Below are 22,716 nucleotides of genomic sequence, written 5' to 3' on the forward strand. Positions count from 1 at the left end.
TCAGAAGCTTTGCAATTTTAAGAGTGCTGCATCCCTCTGCAAGATATCTCACTATTTTTGACTTTTCTGAGCCTGTCAAGTCCTTCTTTTGACCCATTTTGCCAAAGGAAAGGAAGTTGCCTAATAATTATGCACACCTAATATAGGGTGTTGATGTCATTAGACCACACCCCTTCTCATTACAGAGATGCACATCACCTAATATGCTTAATTGGTAGTAGGCTTTCGAGCCTATACAGCTTGGAGTAAGACAACATGCATAAAGAGGATGATGTGGTCAAAATACTCATTTGCCTAATAATTCTGCACGCAGTGTATATTTCACTACATCACAGAAACAACTGAAACAAAGATCTAAAAGCAGTTTAGCAGCAAACTTTGTAAATACTAATATTTTTGTCATTCTCAAAACGTTTGGCCACGACTGTACTTCAAATGTTTGGGGTAAGGCAAAGAGAGGAATTATTGGATTACAACATGCCCTATCTTTTTGCAAAGCTGGGAGATAATAATCGTCTAGCATCTGTTTGCTTGTCTCTTTTTCCTGAAGTAAACATGCAAAATAAGGGTTATTTCACAAAGTGAAAGTGAAAGTACCAGTCGCACAGTTGGAAAAACAGTTAACTCTTTGTGACTGAACAGCTCAATATTTTTAATAAAGGCCAATTTAAAATATGATTTTCAGCCAAATATAAGTTAAATGTAATCATAAAAAAATTTACTCCAAAGGTGTAAATAGGCTTTAAATCTCTGTACCCATTTTAATGCACGAAACTGTACAATGACAATTAATTGTGCAAAAATATTCCTGAGTAAGTTCTGTACAGCCGCCTCCTGTAAATGAGCCCAGCTCACCGTTTACCAAAACCTTTTTCCTGAACTATTCGAGAAGGCCATGCATTGATAAAATATGCATAAAAAACACAGGCCTGAGGGAAAAGCTACCAGTAAATGGGTTTTCGCTGCTCACATCTAACACAGTTTCGCTAAGATTTCATAATCCGCAGAATCCTTTTATCCAAAGGACTGGATTTGCATGCCAGTGTGTTGCCCGTCCATCACTTTATCTGTGAATGTCATTGTCCAGTAGCTCTGCAATACATTGAGATATGTTCGCTCTCCTGACACTGCGTGACTCTTTATACAACTTCCCGCAACTCCTCTCTTGGTAGGAAGCAGGACTAGCCCACTAATGCCCAAAAGGGGGAGAATGGAATGGTAAGTTCCATTCTATCTAAAGATCTTCGCCAGATACACTGCCACCTGCTGGTAAACCAGGCACATTATATGAAATAACAGTTGCATAACAATATTATTAAAGCACAGTATCAGAGGACCTGGAATTAAATACACAGATTACATTCTTTGCTAGTCATTAGAGACAGTAGCTAGGTATAAGAATAATAGATGCCACATGCGGGTGACAGAAGAGCTGAAGGTGCCCTTGTATCTGCTTCCCACCCACTGAGTTGTAAGAGGAAAGATACAGCTCCACCAGTTGCCGCATCTTATAGGTGGTTTCCTGCAGATTACATTTATTTCTATCCATAGAATAGGTAACAAATGTATATTTACTGGGACCCCCCTCCCCAATGATCTCCAATCATCTCTAGACTGGGGGCTCCTTCAGTCAAGCACTGTACTTGGCGTTCTTCATCAGCCCCATGGACTTGTAACAGTACGGCAGCGCATATGCACAGTGGCGGAGCTATAGGGGTTGCAGAGGTTGCAATTGCCCACCTTGCCATTGGCACACTGCCAATTACTATATTTTTTGCTTTATAAGACACAGTGCGTTACAGGTCCTCTTTCAGGAATCATACTATAGGGACTGATCTCATAAAGGGGAAGCTGACAGTCATATATGAGACCGCCCACTGGACTCCTAAGAATAGAGAGATCAGAGATTTAAATAAAAACATTAAAAGTTTTTCTGAATTTCCTAAAAAAAAAACTATATAACGGTCTGCTCAGCTCCTCCTGCTCTATACCATGCTGCCCACAATTAGGACTGCAGCTACAACAGGTTCCACAAGGGTTTCCACTCTCTACTGAGAGACACATGACAACTACATTGGAAATGAGATGCCTACATCAGGATCTGCAGTTAATGCTCCCACTTTATAAGCTCCCACTTACATCCTTATATATCCCCTTTTTTTCCGATTTCATTTGTATTATAACACAGACAAAACAATTTATTGCTGCGTTTTCCTACACTTTCAGTTATTGAATGCGACACGTGGGTTTCTTTCTCGCTCTGTGCTCCAGATCTGGAAACACTTGCAGTTAAGTATAAGTGGCACTTCAATTTGTTCACTCTTTCAGAAAAGGAAATTGAATTTTGATTTAACTCCTATAGGCAAAATTACAGAGTGATGGAGGAAGGGGGTGGGGAGTTTCCAGTTAACAAGTTGTTTACTACAGAAGAGAGAATATACTTCTTGCCGCTCTACACCCATGTACAGTTGCAAGAAACAGTATGTGAACCCTTTGGAATGATATGGATTTCTGCACAAATTGGTCATAAAATGTGATCTGATCTTCATCTAAGTCACAACAATAGACAATCACAGTCTGCTTAAACTAATAACACACAAAGAATTAAATGTTACCATGTTTTTATTGAACACACCATGAAAACATTCACAGTGCAGGTGGAAAAATTATGTGAACCCCTAGACTAATGACATCTCCAAGAGCTAATTGGAGTGAGGTGTCAGCCAACTGGAGTCCAATCAATGAGATGAGATTGGAGGTGTTGGTTACAGCTGCCCTGCCCTATAAAAAAACACACACCAGTTCTGGGTTTGCTTTTCACAAGAAGCATTGCCTGATGTGAATGATGCCTTGCACAAAAGAGTTCTCAGAAGACCTACGATTAAGAATTGTTGACTTGCATAAAGCTGGAAAGGGTTATAAAAGTATCTCCAAAAGCCTTGCTGTTCATCAGTCCACGGTAAGACAAATTGTCTATAAATGGAGAAAGTTCAGCACTACTGCTACTCTCCCTAGGAGTGGCCGTCCTGTAAAGATGACTGCAAGAGCACAGCACAGACTGCTCAATGAGGTGAAGAAGAATCCTAGAGTGTCAGCTAAAGACTTACAAAAGTCTCTGGCATATGCTAACATCCCTGTTAGCGAATCTACGATACATAAAACACTAAACAAGAATGGATTTCATGGGAGGATACCACAGAGGAAGCCACTGCTGTCCAAAAAAAACATTTCTGCACGTTTACAGTTTGCACAAGAGCACCTGGATGTTCCACAGCAGTACTGGCAAAATATTCTGTGGACAGATGAAACCAAAGTTGAGTTGTTTGGAAGAAACACACAACACTATGTGTGGAGAAAAAGAGGCACAGCACACCAACATCAAAACCTCATCCCAACTGTGAAGTATGGTGGTGGGAGCATCATGGTTTGGGGCTGCTTTCCTGCATCAAGGCCTGGACAGATTGCTATCATCTAAGGAAAAATGAATTCCCAAGTTTATCAAGACATTTTGCAGGAGAACTTAAGGCCATCTGTCCACCAGCTGAAGCTCAACAGAAGATGGGTGTTGCAACAGGACAACGATCCAAAGCATAGAAGTAAATCAACAACAGAATAGCTTAAACAAAAGAAAATACGCCTTCTGGAGTGGCCCAGTCAGAGTCCTGACCTCAACCCGATTGAGATGCTGTGGCATGACCTCAAGAAAGCGATTCACACCAGACATCCCAAGAATATTGCTGAACTGAAACAGTTCTGTAAAGAGGAATGGTCAAGAATTACTCCTGACCGTTGCGCACGTCTGATCTGCAACTACAGGAAACGTTTGGTTGAAGTTATTGCTGCCAAAGGAGGTTCAACCAGTTATTAAATCCAAGGGTTCACATACTTTTTCCATCTGCACTGTGAATGTTTACATGGTGTGTTCAATAAAAACATGGTAACATTTAATTCTTTGTGTGTTATTAGTTTAAGCAGACTGTGATTGTCTATTGTTGTGACTTAGGCCGTGAACGGTCCGTGGTATCCCGGCCTGGATTCCTGCTGACAGCAGAAGCGCATGGCGTCATTGGGTGCTATGACGGCGTGCGCTTCATGCCGCCGCTGCACTACAGTAATACACTCGTATAGATCATTCGGCCTTAGATGAAGATCAGATCACATTTTATGACCAATTTGTGCAGAAATCCATATCATTCCAAAGGGTTCACATACTTTTTCTTGCAACTGTATGTGTTTTGATAAGGGGATTCAAGATGTTCAAAATTAAAATAAATGTAATTCTGCCACTGTTTTTAGTTTTCAACGTGTGGGAAAAATAATGTGATAATTTGATAGCTCAGGTTGCTAGCTTATTTCATTTTGTTAACTATAATAAAAGACCAAATAAGACAAAAAAGGTGAGTTTTTAATATTTTTCATACTTTTTTTTTAACTTCTTTTTTTTTTACGTCCCACTAGGCAACATGAACATAATCTCCAGGTGTCTTGCATAATGTACTGTTATACTTCTGTATTGCAGTGTGTATTATGCCTGTCAGTGTTATACTGACAGTCAGCCTACTAAACCCAGCCTCTGGGCCTCTTTTTAGGCCCCCACTGCCATAGAAACTTTGCAGGGAGTCCTGTGGGGTGAAGGATGGATCTAACCACTAAGATGCTACGGTTGCTATTGATTGCAGAATCTTGGTGGGTTAAATGGCTCAGATCGGATTTATCTCTGATCCTGCCCTTTGTAGCTGATTGTATGGTACAGCTGACACTTAGCTCCTGTGTCCCCTACATAGGAGTTAAAGGAGCACTTCATGCAATGTATGAAGAGATGAAGGGATGTGCATGACAAAGGGTTGCTCCTTGAATTCCAATGTCATACGCCGCCCTCTTAAGACCTGCACTAGTAATGTCACGGTATACATTTTACCTGGAGAGTTCCTTTAATAATAATTATGACATAATTAAGAAGTAACATGGGAAAGAGCCTCCTATTAGATTTCTCCAAGGACCTGAGAACTCTATAAGTCACGGTATATTTCAGAAGAATGTTCCAGCTGCAGATAACTTTTCCTGAATAGAGGGAATATTTTTTGCCTACAGCCGACTGTGATAAACAAAGCTCTTTATTCCTGACTGCGCGTCTCCCACCGCCTGCCTGTCATACGCTGACAAGTGTGACAGCCCAGGGTGGAATTACACAATTACAGAGAAAGTAATCTGTCTTGTGTATGAGAAGTTGTGGCACGGACTGAACCCTGTGCTACACGCTGCTTGTTTTCTCGTTTGTTTGGTTTTTCTTGCCATACTTGAAATCTGACAGCAAATGAATTCTTGTGGACATATCGGATAAGCAGATAATCCAGCTCTAGAGGAGATTATGGCCAAGGTTAATTGGCAGTAAGTTATGTGCAAGGATGTAAGAATGAGATACTGGAAATGTAATGGCCGCAGAAGGCTTTACTAGATTACGCTCTGCGGACAAGGGATGTATTTAAAATCATATGTTGTGCTGATTGAGCTGCCTCCCCTGACACCCGGAGAACACTCCAGTTATTGATACCGTTTAAAAGGGTTGTTCAGTTTAGAAAACCTATTACTAGATATGCTATTAGGTGTTTCTGAGTTAATAGAGGGATGTGCCCTGTTCAGGATTCTCATCAGTGAGAATAAGCCCTCTCCTGTCCTGCATTAGGCCCCATGCACATAACCATATTTTTGTTCTGCATCCAATTCACATTTTTTGCCGATCAGATGCAGACACATTAATTTCAATGGGGGACGGAAAAAATGCTGTCCGTTGTCCGCATCTGTGTGTCAGTTCCACTGACCCACAAAAAAAGATAGAACACGTCCTATTCTTGCCTGTTTTGCAGACAAGAATAGATATTTTTAACACAGGGTCGGACGTGTGGAACAGGAAAACATATGGCCGGTATCCTTGTTTCGCAAATCCGTAATACAGATGCGGTCGAGTGCATGAGGCCTTAGACAACCTATTGATGTGCATGGGCACTGTGTAATGCTTAGTTTCCTCTCTGGGGGCGCTGCAAGGAAACTGTGCACTAACTGCCAGGTCTCCCCACAGATTACATCTGATCGCTGGTGGTCCCAGCAGAAGCACACTTTGCAATCTGTTTAATGTGAATGGACCTTTCTGAAAAGTAGGGATTGGCAGAGAATTAATTTAACCACCTCAGCCCCCAGTGCTTAAACACCCTGAAAGACCAGGCCACTTTTTACACTTCTGACCTACACTACTTTCACCGTTTATTGCTCGGTCATGCAACTTACCACCCAAATGAATTTTACCTCCTTTTCTTCTCACTAATAGAGCTTTCATTTGGTGGTATTTCATTGCTGCTGACATTTTTACTTTTTTTTGTTATTAATCGAAATTTAACGATTTTTTTGCAAAAAAATGACATTTTTCACTTTCAGTTGTAAAATTTTGCAAAAAAAAACGACATCCATATAGAAATTTTGCTCTAAATTTATAGTTCTACATGTCTTTGATAAAAAAAAAATGTTTGGGTAGAAAAAAAATGGTTTGGGTAAAAGTTATAGCGTTTACAAACTATGGTACAAAAATGTGAATTTCCGCTTTTTGCAGCAGCTCTGACTTTCTGAGCACCTGTCATGTTTCCTGAGGTTCTACAATGCCCAGACAGTACAAACACCCCACAAATGACCCCATTTCTGAAAGTACACACCCTAAGGTATTCGCTGATGGGCATAGTGAGTTCATAGAACTTTTTATTTTTTGTCACAAGTTAGCGGAAAATGATGATTTTTTTTTTTTTTTTTTTTTTCTTACAAAGTCTCATATTCCACTAACTTGTGACAAAAAATAAAAAGTTCTATGAACTCACTATGCCCATCAGCGAATACCTTGGGGTCTCTTCTTTCCAAAATGGGGTCACTTGTGGGGTAGTTATACTGCCCTGGCATTCTAGGGGCCCAAATGTGTGGTAAGGAGTTTGAAATCAAATTCAGTAAAAAATGACCTGTGAAATCCGAAAGGTGCTCTTTGGAATATGGGCCCCTTTGCCCACCTAGGCTGCAAAAAAGTGTCACACATCTGGTATCCCCGTACTCAGGAGAAGTTGAGGAATGTGTTTTGGGGTGTCTTTTTACATATACCCATGCTGGGTGAGATAAATATCTTGGTCAAATGACAACTTTGTATAAAAAAATGGGAAAAGTTGTCTTTTGCCAAGATATTTCTCTCACCCAGCATGGGTATATATAAAATGACACCCCAAAACACATTCCCCACCTTCTCCTGAGTACGGAGATACCAGATGTGTGACACTTTTTTGCAGCCTAGGTGGGCAAAGGGGCCCATATTCCAAAGAGCACCTTTCGGATTTCACTTGTCATTTTTTACTGAATTTGATTTCAAACTCCTTACCACACATTTGGGCCCCTAGAATGCCAGGGCAGTATAACTACCCCACAAGTGACCCCATTTTGGAAAGAAGACACCCCAAGGTATTCCGTGAGGGGCATGGCGAGTTCCTAGAATTTTTTATTTTTTGTCACAAGTTAGTGGAAAATGATGATTTTTTTTTTTTTTTTTTTTTTCATACAAAGTCTCATATTCCACTAACTTGTGACAAAAAATAAAAACTTCCATGAACTCACTATGCCCATCAGCGAATACCCTGGGGTCTCTTCTTTCCAAAATGGGGTCACTTGTGGGGTAGTTATACTGCCCTGGCATTCTAGGGGCCCAAATGTGTGGTAAGGAGTTTGAAATCAAATTCTGTAAAAATTGACCTGTGAAATCCGAAAGGTGCTCTTTGGCATATGGGCCCCTTTGCCCACCTAGGCTGCAAAAAAGTGTCACACATCTGGTATCTCTGTATTCAGGAGAAGTTGAGGAATGTGTTTTGGGGTGTCTTTTTACATATACCCATGCTGGGTGAGATAAATATCTTGGTCAAATGCCAACTTTGTATAAAAAAATGGGAAAAGTTGTCGTTTGCCAAGATATTTCTCTCACCCAGCATGGGTATATATAAAATGACACCCCAAAACACATTCCCCACCTTCTCCTGAGTACGGAGATACCAGATGTGTGACACTTTTTTGCAGCCTAGGTGGGCAAAGGGGCCCATATTCCAAAGAGCACCTTTCGGATTTCACTTGTCATTTTTTACAGAATTTGATTTCAAACTCCTTACCACACATTTGGGCCCCTAGAATGCCAGGGCAGTATAACTACCCCACAAGTGACCCCATTTTGGAAAGAAGAGACCCCAAGGTATTCGCTGATGGGCATAGTGAGTTCATGGAAGTTTTTATTTTTTGTCACAAGTTAGTGGAATATGAGACTTTGTATAAAAAAAAAAAAAAAAAAAAAAAAAAATCAGCATTTTCCACTAACTTGTGACAAAAAATAAAAAATTCTAGGAACTCGCCATGCCCCTCACGGAATACCTTGGGGTGTCTTCTTTCCAAAATGGGGTCACTTGTGTGGTAGTTATACTGCCCTGGCATTTTCCAGGGGCCCTAATGTGTGTTAGGTAGGTAAATGACCTGTGAAATCCTAAAGGTGCTCTTTGGAATATGGGCCCCTTTGCCCACCTAGGCTGCAAAAAAGTGTCACACATGTGGTATCGCCGTATTCAGGAGAAGTTGGGGAATGTGTTTTGGGGTGTCATTTTACATATACCCTTGCTGGGTGAGAGAAATATCTTGGCAAAAGACAACTTTTCCCATTTTTTTATACAAAGTTGGCATTTGACCAAGATATTTCTCTCACCCAGCATGGGTATATGTAAAATGACACCCCAAAACACATTCCCCAACTTCTCCTGAGTACGGCGATACCACATGTGTGACACTTTTTTGCAGCCTAGATGCGCAAAGGGGCCCACATTCATTTTATGAGGGCATTTTTAGACATTTGGATACCAGACTTCTTCTCACGCTTTGGGGCCCCTAGAATGCCAGGGCAGTATAAATACCCCACATGTGACCCCATTTTGGAAAGAAGACACCCCAAGGTATTCAATGAGGGGCATGGCGAGTTCATAGAAATTTTTTTTTTTTGGCACAAGTTAGCGGAAATTGATATTTTTTATTTTTTTCTCACAAAGTCTCCCGTTCCGCTAACTTGGGACAAAAATTTCAATCTTTCATGGACTCAATATGCCCCTCACGGAATACCTGGGGGTGTCTTCTTTCCGAAATGGGGTCACATGTGGCGTATTTATACTGCCCTGGCATTCTAGGGGCCCTAAAGCGTGAGAAGAAGTCTGGAATATACATGTCTAAAAAATTTTACGCATTTGGATTCCGTGAGGGGTATGGTGAGTTCATGTGAGATTTTATTTTTTGACACAAGTTAGTGGAATATGAGACTTTGTAAGAAAAATAAATAAAAATTCCGCTAACTTGGGCCAAAAAAATGTCTGAATGGAGCCTTACAGAGGGGTGATCAATGACAGGGGGGTGATCAATGACAGGGGGGGGTGATCAATGACAGGGGGTTGATCAATGACAGGGGGGTGATCAGGGAGTCTATATGGGGTGATAACCACAGTCATTGATCATGCCCGTGTAAGGCTTCATTCAGACGTCCGTATGCGTTTTGCGGATCCGATCCATCTATCAGTGCATCCGTAAAAATCATGCGGACATCTGAATGGAGCTTTACAGGGGGGGTAATCAATGACAGGGGGGTGATCAGGGAGTCTATATGGGGTGATCACCACAGTCATTGATCATGCCCCTGTAAGGCTTCATTCAGACGTCCGGATGCGTTTTGCGGATCCGATCCATCTATCAGTGGATCCGTAAAAATCATGCGGACGTCTGAATGGAGCTTTACAGGGGGGTGATCAATGACAGGGGTGTAATCAATGACAGGGGGGTGATCAGGGAGTCTATATGGGGTGATCACCACAGTCATTGATCACGCCCCTGTAAGGCTTCATTCAGACGTCCGGATGCGTTTTGCGGATCCGATCCATCTATCAGTGCATCCGTAAAAATCATGCGGACATCTGAATGGAGCTTTACAGGGGGGTAATCAATGACAGGGGGGTGATCAGGGAGTCTATATGGGGTGATCACCACAGTCATTGATCATGCCCCTGTAAGGCTTCATTCAGACGTCCGGATGCGTTTTGCGGATCCGATCCATCTATCAGTGGATCCGTAAAAATCATGCGGACGTCTGAATGGAGCTTTACAGGGGGGTGATCAATGACAGGGGTGTAATCAATGACAGGGGGGTGATCAGGGAGTCTATATGGGGTGATCACCACAGTCATTGATCACGCCCCTGTAAGGCTTCATTCAGACGTCCGGATGCGTTTTGCGGATCCGATCCATCTATCAGTGCATCCGTAAAAATCATGCGGACATCTGAATGGAGCTTTACAGGGGGGTAATCAATGACAGGGGTGTAATCAATGACAGGGGGGTGATCAGGGAGTCTATATGGGGTGATCACCACAGTCATTGATCATGCCCCTGTAAGGCTTCATTCAGACGTCCGGATGCGTTTTGCGGATCCGATCCATCTATCAGTGGATCCGTACAAATCATGCGGACGTCTGAATGGAGCTTTACAGGGGGGTGATCAATGACAGGGGTGTAATCAATGACAGGGGGGTGATCAGGGAGTCTATATGGGGTGATCACCACAGTCATTGATCACGCCCCTGTAAGGCTTCATTCAGACGTCCGGATGCGTTTTGCGGATCCGATCCATCTATCAGTGCATCCGTAAAAATCATGCGGACATCTGAATGGAGCTTTACAGGGGGGTAATCAATGACAGGGGGGTGATCAGGGAGTCTATATGGGGTGATCACCACAGTCATTGATCATGCCCCTGTAAGGCTTCATTCAGACGTCCGGATGCGTTTTGCGGATCCGATCCATCTATCAGTGGATCCGTAAAAATCATGCGGACGTCTGAATGGAGCTTTACAGGGGGGTGATCAATGACAGGGGTGTAATCAATGACAGGGGGGTGATCAGGGAGTCTATATGGGGTGATCACCACAGTCATTGATCACGCCCCTGTAAGGCTTCATTCAGACGTCCGGATGCGTTTTGCGGATCCGATCCATCTATCAGTGCATCCGTAAAAATCATGCGGACATCTGAATGGAGCTTTACAGGGGGGTAATCAATGACAGGGGTGTAATCAATGACAGGGGGGTGATCAGGGAGTCTATATGGGGTGATCACCACAGTCATTGATCACGCCCCTGTAAGGCTTCATTCAGACGTCCGGATGCGTTTTGCGGATCCGATCCATCTATCAGTGCATCCGTAAAAATCATGCGGACATCTGAATGGAGCTTTACAGGGGGGTGATCAATGACAGGGGGGTGATCAGGGAGTCTATATGGGGTGATAACCACAGTCATTGATCATGCCCCTGTAAGGCTTCATTCAGACGTCCGGATGCATTTTGCGGATCCGATCCATCTATCAGTGCATCCGTAAAAATCATGCGGACATCTGAATGGAGCTTTACAGGGGGGTAATCAATGACAGGGGGGTAATCAATGACAGGGGGGTGATCAGGGAGTCTATATGGGGTGATCACCACAGTCATTGATCACGCCCCTGTAAGGCTTCATTCAGACGCCCGTATGCGTTTTGCGGATCCGATCCATCCATCAGTGGATCCGTAAAAATCATGCGGACATCTGAATGGAGCTTTACAGGGGGTTGATCAATGACAGGGGTGTAATCAATGACAGGGGGGTGATCAGGGAGTCTATATGGGGTGATCAGGGGCTAATAAGGGGTTAATAAGTGACGGGGGGGGGGGTGTAGTGTAGTGTAGTGGTGCTTGGTGGGACTTTACTGAGCTACCTGTGTCCTCTGGTGGTCGATCCAAACAAAGGGGACCACCAGAGGACCAGGTAGCAGGTATATTAGACGCTGTTATCAAAACAGCGTCTAATATACCTGTTAGGGGTTAAAAAAAACACATCTCCAGCCTGCCAGCGAACGATCGCCGCTGGCAGGCTGGAGATCAACTCTCTTACCTTCCGTTCCTGTGAGCGCGCGCGCCTGTGTGCGCGCGTTCACAGGAAATCTCGCGTCTCGCGAGAGGACGCACCGGCGCGTCCACCCAGAAGAGCAGGGCCGCCGCAAAGACGCAATCCTGCGTACGGCGGTCCTGAGGTGGTTAAACAGGACCTGTAACCTCCCCTGACATCTCTGTTTTAGTAACTAGTTGTACAGATAGCTCCTGAGGAGGCAATGCAGAGGATGAGAGTGGTAGTGGCTCTGATGAGGCATTGTGTCACGGTTTACTCCCTCAGGCCGTTGCTCCCTGGGGATCAGTGCAGTGGAAAGGTAGTTTGAAGAATCAGGTCAGAAGTAAACAAATAACAGTCTCTCTTTACTTAGTGCAAAATATTACTTGCAGTACATCCAGCAGCAGTAGGTACATAGTGCAATTGCAGCGTGCCAACCCCCAGGGGAGAACGCGTGAGGTTCACAGTGGGCCAACGGGTGCAACAGTTCATCGGGTACTCACGGTTAGCAGATGCCTCCCTGGGCCAGCAGTGCAGTGAAGGGGAGAACAACACCAGATTCTCCGTGGCACACTCTATTACAGGGGACACCGGCCAGGTGGTGATTGAGGTGCCCTTGATGGTGACTGGCTTTTCTGGGTGCTTGTGCGGCTGGGCCCCTGACTTATTGTTTATAAATGGTATTGCACTCCTTACCGGTTCATAAATGGAAATACCCCGAGCGGCTGCATTTCCATTTATGAACCGGTAAGGAGTGCAATACCATTTATAAACAATCACGGAGCACTATATGGGACATTGAATCCACTATATTGGCATAGACTGTTTGGAAACTGCCCGTGACAACTACTTTTTTGAGAAGCGGTCTGCGGTAATATAAGGTCTACAGGTGGCCTTTGCTCTGGACACTCCTTGACATAGTTCGTGGTACCACAAGTACCAGGAGTGTATTTTAGCAACCTTAATGTCATAATTGCTTGCTGAATTGTGTTATTTATCCCTTGTCAGTATATACATTGGTACCAATTATTTTTATTTTTATTTTCTGGTCAATTTTAGTGATTTTATTTATATGTATGTGATTGGATCCAACAGGTCCTAATAAATATCCTATTGATCCTAATATCCTGTGGTCCGAGTGTTGAGAGTGCTCACTCCCCCTTTTTCTGTATCCATTTGTTTTTTGGGCTGGGCACCCAAGTCGAGTTAGCAGCACCCGTCATAGCCACCAATTGTGAGCCAACCACCTATCTACATTTAAACCCTAGAAATGGTTTTATGTGAAAATCCCAGTAACTGAGCAGATTGTGAAATACTCAGACCGGCCCGTCTGGCACCAACAACCATGCCACGCTCAAAATTGCTTAAATCACCTTTCTTTCCCATTCTGACATTCAGTTTGGAGTTCAGGAGATTGTCTTGACCAGGACCACACCCCTAAATGCATTGAAGCAACTGCCATGTGATTGGTTGACTAGATATTTGCATTAATGAGAAATAGAACAGGTGTTCCTAATAATTCTTTAGGTGAGTGTATACTGTGGTGCTATCCCCATCTAGTGGTGGAATGTGTGTAATGCACCTACCAGCCTGGTAACAGGGACTCTACATAAAAATGAAATACAGCATGATATAACATATGACATAACAAGCTTTTGCAGTGCCCACATACACTAGTGGGACACTGCATACTCCCCTTGTTTTACATGTGTCGGCCTCGACACATTCAGGACATGAGGAAGTCTCCTGAAAAATATAAAGAAAGGAGAAGCATGCATGCATAAAGAACAGTACCGTAACCCCATTCTTGTATTCTCTTCTTTTAGCTAAAAGAGAAGTAGGTTAGGAACAGATATATATATTCAGGAATATTGAAATACATTAAAGTATAGTATGGATGACAAGGGGCCGTAGTTTTCTTTCAAGACAGGTGATCTTGGGCGCTGACCTGGCACAGCGAACAGTCAAAACCAGGATAATCCATAGTGAAATCCAACAATAATTTCTACAGGGCACAGGGCATTAGTCCGTTCCCTGAGCAAAATGTCAATAATGGATCATCACGGAGGTTCAGGTACATTAAAGTCTATCTCCGGGCACAGGGCTTAAACGTTGCAAAAACAGATCGAAGCATGTATTTAGAAAGTTCTTAGGGTAAGGCAAAACAATCAAAGTAATGAGTCTCTCACCCGGGCTCTGTAGCTTCAAATTGTAATGAAATGGAATTACAGGTAGGGCTGGAAGTCTTCTTCTTGGCTGCGGCTGCAGAAATTCTCTGTAACGGGCAGGTGGCTGTCCCTTAGTAGTTCGGTCGGATCTCCGAAGTTGTAGCAAATAAATGGACGCTTGTTCAAGACAACTGGGCACATCTGGGGTTTTTGAGGATCCTCCATGAGGTAGTTCTTCTGGATGAAGTGGAACTGTATTGGCCTTTGCGGGTACAGGAATGTTAAGCCACGGCATAAGGAACCACTGTAGAGGATCTGATTCCAGTAACAGTTTCCCAATTGTCTGCATTGGTTCTGCATTGGTTCTTCTGGATCAGCAGATTTTTCAGGCACTTACGCTGTGGATGGAATTTCCTCTTGGACAGCTACTTTTAAACACAACTTAAGACAGTTGCGATGCACTATTTGTGATGCTCTGTTTTCTTTAGTGATTTCGTAGACATCAGTCTCACGATTAGAAATAGCTGGTAGGGTTCTCTTTCCCATTTGCTATCCAGCTTGCTAGTGCAATGATTATTTTTCAGCCACACATGGTTACCAATTTGTAAAGGTTCTGCTTTAGCAGACTGATTATAGTCTTCCTGTTGTTTGTGGCGTGCATTTGATATACAGACTTGGACAATCTCTTGGGCATCAGCTAGGCGTTTTTGATGTTCACTCAAACATAAGATAATATTATATACTTATATAAGTAGTTACCTTGAGGATGGTAAGCTGTTGCTCTAATCTTCTGACAATTGTGAAGTGAACACAGTTCATGGAATAGTTGGGATTCAAAGGCAGATCCTTGATCTGTAAGAATCTTTTCAGGGCATCCATAGGGCAACAGGAAATTCTTCCAGAAAACATTTGCGGTTTTGGCTGTCAAGTCTTTAACAGGTACGGCTACTACGAATTTGGTGTAGTGATCAATTATTGTCATGGCATAGGTATATCCCGATTCTAGCTTTACATTATCAATGGCCACTATTTCTAGAGGGGTTTTGCTCACAATGGGATGCAATGGTGCTCTTTGGTCATGTCTTTCGCTTCTTCCAATGGCACAAGTAGAACACTCTCGACACCAATTTTCAATATCTCCTCTTATTCCAATCCAATAAAATCTTCTGCGGATAGTAGCCTCAGTGTCCTGATCTATCATGGTACATTTCAAGGATGATTCTGGCATCTCGGCGTGGTATTAGGATCTGATACAGCCGATTGTTGGTAATTGGATCTAGGGTTCTTCTTAACATTAGTCCTTTTTGCATGAAGAGTTGTTTTTGGTGTCTCCATAGCTTGAGTAACTCTGGGTCTGCATTTCTCCTGCGGATTCTTTCCGGTGTTCTTCCACAAGTGAAGAAATCTTGTAGTTCACCTCTGCTTTCTGACTGCAACTTAATCCAACTTTCTTTCTCAACTTGGGATTTTAGATCTGTTTGTTGTTGGAAGTGGAGGACTCCTCTACTTTTGATGGTGATGGCATCTTGTTGGGCAAAATGTCGGTAGAAGGCAGGCATCTCTACTTCTTCCCATACGTTCCTCTGTTCCGTTGTATCTTCTCTGGTAGGCAGGCGGGATAAAGCATCCACATTTTCATTGGACTTGCCTGTCCTATACTTTACGGTAAAATTGTAGTTGTCGAGACGTGAGGACCATCTTTGTTCTAAGGCTCCTAACTTGGCTGAGTTGAGATGCGCCATTGAGTTGCTATCAGTATAGGCCACAAATGGGGTTGTTGCTAGGTAGCCTTTACATTTTTCAGTGACAGCCCACACAACTGCGAGGAATTCCAACTTGAAAGAACTGTAGTTCTGGTCATTTCTCTCGGCACCTCTAAGAGATCTGCTAGAATAAGCAATTACTCTCTCTTTACCTTCTTGCACTTAAGACAAGACAGCTCCCAGGCCTCTCTTACTGGCATCAGTGTAGAGATGGAATGGCTGTTGATAATCTGGATAGCCTAGGTGGTTCTGTTAACTTCTTCTTCTTCAGGAGTTGGAAAGCGATTTCTCTTTTTTCATTCCATTCAACCTGTATCTGGGACTTCTGGTATTTCTTAGGATGTCCTCTCAGGAGTTCTTGTATCAGTTCAGCAATCTGGGCTAAGGGAGGGATGAAACATCTATAGTATCCTGCAAAACTAAGAAAACTTTTCACCTCTTTTACGGTGGTAGGAGTAGGCCAATTCCGGACTGCAGCTATCTTTTCTGGGTCTGGCTTGACACCTTCAGAACCGACAACATGTCCCAGGTACTTGAATTCTGATTTTAGTAGATAGCACTTAGATGTTTTGATCTTGAGTTCATGCTTAATAAGAACTTGTAAGATGTTTTAAATGGTCTTCATAGGATTTTGAATAGAGGATTACATCATCCAGATATAGCAGGACAGTTTCAAAATTTTTGTGGCCTAAACATCGTTCGATTAGTCTTTGGAAAGTTCCAGGGGCATTGCAAAGTCCAAAGGACATGTAGTTAAATTCAAATAGGCCCATAGGGGCAGTAAATGCATTTTTTTCACGATCTTCAGGAACCATAGGTACCTGCCAGTACCCACTTGTTAAATCCAGGGTAGAAAAATAAGCTGAGGATCCTAATGCTGTCAGGGACACCTCAATTCTGGTACAGGATAGGTATTCTTGTGGGTGATTTGGTTAATCTTCCTATAGTCCACGCAGAATCGAATGTTACCATCTTTCTTTCGGACAAGGACTAGATGTGCAGCCCATGGACTATGGCTGTCTTGGATGATGTTTGAATCTTTCATTTCTTGGATCATCTGTTTCACAGATTGGTACATTGTTGACTGGGTGGTGTGAACTGGTAGAGATGGTGTGCTGATTATACTGACTTCACCATAATAGGTAGGATGTTTACTGAAGGCATGATGATGCTCTTGCACAACTTTTAAGACTCCTTCAATTTGTATCTCCCACGTTGAGTTCTTTCCACCATAATTTATCTGGAGTATGGTTTTGTGGATTTAGCTTCTGAGCAGACTGTTCAGTGATAGCTGCAGGTACACTGATAACATCTTGGAAAGTGACTTGAAGCAATTGAGCCACCGGGCAGTGCTTGTTCAAAGTTATACTGTTATTACTTAAATTCAAAAGACGAATAGGCACTTTACCTTGAGATACAGTCACTAGGCTTCTTGCAGCTCGGACTAAAGGATGGTCTTCTAGGGTGATGGGTTTCACCAGAGCCTGGTAGTCTTGACCTTGGATCCCAAGAGCAGCTCGGCACCACAGGAGTGTTTCAGTATTTGGTTTAAGGATTACTGGGTGATTACCTCGGATACGGGCACAGCAAATCTCTCCTTTATCATTGGCAAATTTCTGTTGTGCACTTAACACCCGGATAGTCTGTTGTATCACCTTTTTAGAGGCAGGTGCAGCAGTAGGCATAGATTTGCGCAAAGCTTCAAGCATTTCAGTATAACAATTCCTAAGGACGTTCATCCCTAGGACTACCGGAGGGTTGTTGTCTTCCCTGACCTGCACAACAATGATACCTTGTTGGGGTAATTTAGTTCCTCCCACTAGGAGAGTTGGCTCCCAGTAACCATGCACTGGCACGGGTTTGCCGTTGCTGGCTATAAGACTCAGACAGGATTCTGGTGGTTGTGTTAACTGGTTCTGGTCCCAGTATTTCTCAAATTCAGTCTGTTGAATAGTTGTGACTTGAGACCCGGTGTCCAATAAGGCAACAAAGGGAACCCCATTTATTTGGAGGACCACTTCTGGACGGGATCCTACATATCTGGGCATCCAGAGGGGATCTTCTGGACCTACTGGTTTACCTCCCAAGGGGCGGTCCTTGACCTTGAGGGTTGCCCTTTTAACTGCCAGCACATCGTTTCTGTATGGTCTGGCTTGTGACAGTATGTGCAAGTGAATAGTCTCCGAGCACTGAAGCAGTCAGGAGGGAGTCCACCAGAATTTCTGAGATATGTCTCTTTATAATCCGGAGGGAAAAGCTTCCTTGGTAATGGTGTCTCATCTTCCAGCACTAAGGGTTTTTCCCACTGTTCTAGTTTTTTACATACTTTCTCCAGACTTTTAGTCAGAAAGTTGACTTGCTCTGTCAAGGCGGCAACTGCATCAGGAACCGGGGCTTGAGTCGCTTGACTGACTATAGAATAACTTTTTGAGGTGCAACTGGCTTATCAGTAGATATTTTGGCAGGCCTAGTAGGCTCCGATTGTGGGTTTGTTCCCATAATACTGATGGCTAACTCTTTGAAGTCTAGGAAAGTAGAACTTGGATGCTGAGCCGCTAACATCCTTAACTGACTTTCTAAGGCTTCTGTACTAACACCTTCAATGAATGAATCTTTAAGCGTCTTATCTTAGTTTTTCGCTTCATGGGGTCTACTTGTACAACAGCTCTGAGGGCTTCCTGCAATGATAATGCAAAGTCTCTGAGTGACTCACCAGATTGCTGTTTCTTGCTGAAGAACCTCATCTTGACCTCTGACACAGTCTTGGGTTCAAAGGTGGTGTAGAGTCGTTCAAAAATCTGCTCCAGCGTTTTCCTCTCTGAGCTTTGCCAGAATTTCACCCCTCTGAGGGCAGCTCCTTCCAATTGCGCAAAAGGAATTTCCATTTGTTGCTCTACTGACACAGGGTACAACCTGAATACGGCAATAATTTTTTCTTTAAAGTCTCTTAAAGTGTGAGCTTCCCCAGAGTATCGTGAGAACAAGGGTGCCCCAAAGTAGTAAGGCATTGTTAGAGGCATGATACTTGGTGCTGCAGTGGCCGGTGATGCGTTAGGACCAGCTGCGGCTATTGCAGGGGACCTGTTGAGGTCAGGCTGCACATTATCTTTCTGTACTGACATAGTAATGCATAGTAATGCTCAATAAAATGTAGGTTAAACACGCCTTTACACATTTGCTATGTTGCTATGGGCCACCTTTATTTTGTTGGTGTATGGCCCTTTAAGAATCACGGGGCCGACTGAATAGGGTGCTCTGACGGGGCCCTGACAAGAGTTAATTTCCCCTAATAGCACTACTTTAGGTACCCGGCAAGTCCTCAGATTTGCAGGTGAGTTGGAGCACAGTTATATATAGAGTTCATGGAGGATGGCCAGTATTCGCCTTCCCTTTTCTCCCGTTTGGTAACACACCAAGTCTTGCGCTTTTTCGGGCGTGTGTACACACGTCACACTCCAGTGCGTCTAATTTTCCCGCCAAGCAGGGCGTTTAAGAGAGTGATGGCGCAGCAGTAATTTCGAAATTTACTTCAGGCGGCCATTTTGGGTGCAAGACAAAAGTCAATTCAGTCACAGCAAGCAGTTTTATTAAAACAAAAATCTGCGATTTTTCCAGTTTTAACTGTGCGATTTAAAAGCAGAAATTGGCACAGTATATTTATGCACTTTTCAAGTAGTTTGAACAGTTCTTTATCCATATAAAACAGTCAATCAAATGGGGCTCACTCATATAAGGCACAGAGGATATAGATCCTGTTCGTGACGCCAATTTATTGCAGAGTGCTGACCCGCAGGGGAGAACACGTGAGGTTCACAGTGGGCTGACGGGTGCAACAGTTCATCGGGTACTCACGGTTAGCAGATGCCTCCCTGGGTCAGCAGTGCAGTGAAGGGGAGTACAGCACTGGATTCTCCGTGGCACACTCTATTACAGGGGACACCGGCCAGGTGGTGATCAAAGTACCCTTGATGGTGACTGGCTTTTATGGGTGCTTGTGCGGCTGGGCCCCTGACTTAAGTATTGTCGTGACGCCAGCACCTTAATGGTGCAAAATTATGAGTGATTGTAGTATGGAGATAGAAGGATGAGGTAGGGTTTGAATCCAACTAAGAACTTTACTGTAACCAGGATCTTGACAGCAATTTTACATCCAGTAATAAACAGTCTCTGATAAACATGTAGGTTGAATGTGGCAAATCCAAGTAACAGGCTGTATATGTGGCTATGTCGCAGGCTATGGTAGAAGGTTGTGTACTCACAGGTATTTAGTCCTGGATCTGGTCCTTGTTTCCCAGCTTAACAATGGTGAGGCTGCCGGAAGCTAATAAATCCTTCACCTAGAATCTAAAGGTCCTTAAAGCCTGGTAAAATGGCTATTGTCCTCTGTGACTTTATCCACTCCTTCTCACTTGAACTGACTTACACTAGACACAGCTAGCGATTGCACTCTCACTCCTTCAACTCCTACTCCTCCTCTACCCAAACCAGGCCTGAACTGAGGTATATATATATATACTGTGGTGCTATCCCCATCTAGTGGTGGAATGTGTGTAATGCACCTACCAGCCTGGTAACAGGGATTCTACATAAGAATGAAATACAGCATAATATAACATATGACATAACAAGCTTTTGCAGTGCCCACATACACTAGTGAGACGCTGCATACCCTCCTTGTTTAACATGTGTCGGCCTCGACACATTCAGGACATAAGGAAGTCTCCTGAAAAATATAAAGAAAGGAGAAGCATGCATGCATAAAGAACAGTACCGTAACCCCATTCTTGTATTCTCCTCTTTTAGCTAAAAGAGAAGTAGATTAGGAACAGATATATACACTCACCTAAAGAATTATTAGGAACATCATACTAATACGGTGTTGGACCCCCTTTTGCCTTCAGAACTGCCTTAATTCTACGTGGCATTGATTCAACAAGGTGCTGATAGCATTCTTTAGAAATGTTGGACCATATTGATAGGATAGCATCTTGCAGTTGATGGAGATTTGAGGGATGCACATCCAGGGCACGAAGCTCCCGTTCCACCACATCCCAAAGATGCTCTATTGGGTTGAGATCTGGTGACTGTTTGGGCCATTTTAGTACAGTGGACTCATTGTCATGTTCAAGAAACCAATTTGAAATGATTCGAGCTTTGTGACATGGTGCATAATCCTGCTGGAAGTAGCCATCAGAGGATGGATACATGTTCTCATTCTGTTTACGCCAAATTCAGACTCTACCATTTGAATGTCTCAACAGATATCGAGACTCATCAGACCAGGCAACATTTTTCCGGTCTTCAACAGTCCAATTTTGGTGAGCTTGTGTAAATTGTCGCCTCTTTTCCTATTTGTAGTGGAGATGAGTGGTACCCGGTGGGATCTTCTGCTGTTGTAGCCCATCCGCCTCAAGGTTGTGCGTGTTGTGGCATCACAAATGCTTTGCTGCATACCTCGGTTGTAGCGAGTGGTTTTTTCAGTCAACGTTGCTCTTCTATCTCTTGAATCAGTCGGCCCATTCTCCTCTGACCTCTAGCATCCACAAGGCATTTTTGCCCACAGGACTGCCGCATACTGGATGTTTTTCCCTTTTCACACCATTCTTTGTAAACCCTAGAAATGGTTGTGCGTGAAAATCCCAGTAACTGAGCAGATTGTGAAATACTCAGACCGGCCCGTCCGGCACAAACAACCATGCCACGCTCCAAATTGCTTAAATCACCTTTCTTTCCCATTCTGACATTCAGTTTGGAGTTCAGGAGATTGTCTTGACCAGGACCACACCCCTAAATGCATTGAAGCAACTGCCATGTGATTGGTTGACTAGATATTTGCATTAATGAGAAATAGAACAGGTGTTCCTAATAATTCCTTAGGTGAGTGTATACTGTGGTGCTATCCCCATCTAGTGGTGGAATGTGTGTAATGCACCTACCAGCCTGGTAACAGGGACTCTACATAAGAATGAAATACAGCATAATATAACATATGACATAACAAGCTTTTGCAGTGCCCACATACACTAGTGAGACGCTGCATACCCTCCTTGTTTAACATGTGTCGGCCTCGACACATTCAGGACATAAGGAAGTCTCCTGAAAAATATAAAGAAAGGAGAAGCATGCATGCATAAAGAACAGTACCGTAACCCCATTCTTGTATTCTCCTCTTTTAGCTAAAAGAGAAGTAGATACATAAAAATTCTTTAGGTGAGTGTATATTCAGGAATATTGAAATACATTAAAGTATAGTGTGGATGACAAGGGGCCGTAGTTTTATTTCAAGACACATACACATACAGTGCCCACATACACAAGTGGGATGCTGCACAATTTCTGTCACCAGATGATGAGGTATGGTGGCTGGATATGTGGTAATTAAATGGCACTTCGGATCGGTATGCTGGCAATTGTGCAGATAGGTATTCATTGTGTGATACAGGCTTTGAGGTAGACTGGCCTGGATGTTGTTTATGTGATGGGTGTCTGAACTGTTTTCCCTTCACCTGCAGCACGGTTTGCTAAACTGTGATTGCTGGTTGCTCTACTCACTAAACATGCTGTAGCTTCTATGATGGAAGTAATCTTGACTGTGAATCTCTGTGGAGTTGTGGTCTCAGAGGACCAGGTCTCTTGAAGTATGAGCTCTAGCAAGTGCTTATTTTCCCCACTCTCTCTGGACTCCAACTCATGGCAGGAATTATAACCAGCCAACTTCCACCAAGAGGGAAAGGACAAGGTGGATAATCTTGTCCCTGCCAACCATATGTCTTCTGC

Source organism: Bufo bufo, chromosome 5, assembly GCF_905171765.1.
Source record: "Bufo bufo chromosome 5, aBufBuf1.1, whole genome shotgun sequence".
In the NCBI taxonomy this organism is placed as follows: Eukaryota; Metazoa; Chordata; class Amphibia; order Anura; family Bufonidae; genus Bufo; species Bufo bufo.